The sequence below is a fragment of the Diabrotica virgifera genome, chromosome 9, assembly GCF_917563875.1.
Source record: "Diabrotica virgifera virgifera chromosome 9, PGI_DIABVI_V3a".
NCBI classification, from domain to species: domain Eukaryota; kingdom Metazoa; phylum Arthropoda; class Insecta; order Coleoptera; family Chrysomelidae; genus Diabrotica; species Diabrotica virgifera.
In genome coordinates this window covers 122,686,827-122,689,713 of record NC_065451.1, presented here as the reverse complement: position 1 = coordinate 122,689,713, position 2,887 = coordinate 122,686,827, and positions in this window count along the sequence as shown.

Sequence of the window (2,887 nt, the reverse complement as noted above, 5' to 3'; positions counted from 1 at the left end):
TTAGCCATTGTATTAAGTTTATACAATCCATCGAGATTTGTTGCTGTGGCTTCAGGTCTCTTCTTCACTGCTATCTTTTGATTGTGAAAAAGTCTGCATCCGTTGATGTCAAATACTATAGACCAACCATTGCTTACTAAGGCGTTCACTGATAAGAGATTTACCGATAGGTTTGGTACATACCTAACGTTTTGTATCAATTTTTCTTCTCGACTTTCTCTCAGTGTAACTGTAGCATTACCAGTTCCTTTTACTGTAAGCCTGGAGTCATTTGCCACCACAATCTCTTGACCAGAATTTTTGTTGGTAATTTCTGTTAAAATTTCGTATTTTCCTGTCATGTGTGAAGATGCACCGCTGTCAACGTACCATACATCTTCTTTCATGTTGATACCAAATGCAGCGAAACATGTTGTACCACCTTTTTTGTTACTTTTGCTTTGAGATTTACTTCTTTCGGGCGATTTTTCCATTTTCTTCTTAGTACATTGATTTTTGTAATGTCGATGTGTACTCTTATCCAGAGAAAGTATTATTTTTTAAAGTGCTTTCTCCTCGTGACGCTTTTTTGCTGGATTGTCTAAATTAACAACATTATTACCATCATTAGTATTATTACCAGCTGGTTGAATCTCTGGCTGAACACAATACCATAAACCATCATACTTCAGGAGAGCAGTCATTTGGAATTTCCAGGTACTGTAATTTTCTCTGCCTCTGAGTTTTTCAACACTTCCAAGTCCCGAATGATCATTTTCAGCCATCGTACAAAAAACAAATATTTAAGTTTTTTCTTGCTGCAAAATATTCTTCTAACTGGAGCGGCCCATAACCTATTAGTATTATTAGTATCTTATAATACAATTGTGCGCAGCAGAAGTTAAATAAAGTTCAGGATCTTGAATTTAAAATGTATTTTAAGAATTTATAAACTAGACAATCTAATGACAATTATTGAAGTTATTTACAATTTCAAAGCATACTAATAAAACAACATGAACTAGTATATAGTAGACACTTAGGATATTGCCTTTTTAACAAAACAAAATATCCTATATTTGAATGCTGTAACAATTATTATAATCAAACTATTATAAAATTTTATATTGATGTCTAGTATCTTCAGATCTATTTGCATTATGTTACCTGGAACATTAAATGTCGTTAATTAGATAGCTCATTATACATTATAAAGAATGCCATGAAAAAACAAAGGGTACCTAGCTGTCAAACTAATAGTCAAACTATTAACTGTATTGCTTTCAATTAATAGAAATGGCAGATTATTCAATTGAAGACCGAGTAAATATGATTTTAATACTGGGTGAATGTGATCAAAACAGTTTGTTAGCATCAAGAGTCTATGCTGAGAGATTTCCCTTAAAACGTCATCCTCGTAAAGAAGTATTTGAAAGAGTCTTAACAAGGTTTCGTGAAACAGGCAGTGTTGTTTATACTAAACGAAAATTGATAAATACCATAACTGAAGATGAAAATACCGAATTAGAAGTTATTCAATCAGTTATTGAAAATCCAAATACAAGTACAAGGACGATGGCCAGGGAGATTGAAGTAAGCCAAACTAGTATACGCAGAATTCTTAAAAAATATAAATATCACCCATACCATATTCAAATGCATCAGCATTTGTATGGAACTGATTTTGAACGTAGGTTAGAGTTTTGTTTATGGTTTCTAGACAAAACGGGAGCAGATCAACATTTTTTAGATAAAATTTTGTTCACTGATGAGTCTACTTTCCATAATAATGGACTCGTGAATCGACATAACTTTCACTATTATAATACGGAAAATCAACATGAATATAGATGTATTGATCGACAAAATCGATGGTCCCTTAATGTATAAAGACCGCTTCTCACCATCAAATAATTTGATCAAACAGTTTGAGCAAACTCCGGAAGTACGTCAAAGTGACGTCACAATTGCAGTTTGTTGAAATTCTAAAAATCGGTGTTCTCACTATCAGTCTAGTTTGATCAAATTTTCTGTATTAAGAGTTGTCTAACTTGTTTGAACTTAATCTAATCCACAATGAAAATTGAAAATGAAATGAAAAGGCTGGAGTGAGGAGTGCTGAAGGGAGTTGTGACTTTACTTTGTTGTCAAGTACTAAGTAGGGCACCTATTACCACTGTTCGGGCATATCAGGCAGAAAAAATAGAAAAGAAAGAATGTAGGCTAGACGACTTTTTCCGTGAAATGAAAGACCTAATAAAAACTAAATTGTGTACAAGAAGACATTGGAAAAAAATACATCTATGAGTAAAAGCATCAACAGTGCGAACAGGTACGAATCAAAGATTGAATTAACAGTATGCATTTATATTTAAACAATATTGTTCTTTACAGATTAATTGTTGCTTTACGCTATGTAGGCACAGGGCTCACATTAAAAAGGGTAAGCTTTTCCACGACAATTGCGTATAATTTTTCTAAATTAGCAATAAATTTAATAGCAAATGGCAGTTTCCACATTGTCTAGAAGCTATGGATGGAAACATGGTGAACTTTCAACCTCTCAGAAGGGATACTATAGAAATTATAAAGGAACTGACAGCCATTACTTTTTGCTGTATTATATTATGCAGATGGTCAATTTCTTATTGCAGATATAAGAAGAAATGATCCAAATATATCAGATTTGAATTTCAGATTTTTTAATAGCTATGGTGCAGTTAGCAACATTCGGCTGTGATTAAGTTTAAAATGTAAATTATTTTAGTGCGTTTTTAGTTAAGCCTTATTGTATATTTGAAGATTTACAATTATTATGACACTGATAATTAATATAATTAGTTTTATTAATATTATGAGTGGCCAAAATAAATAAAAATAAAACAAGTGTTTTATTTCGACTAACAAA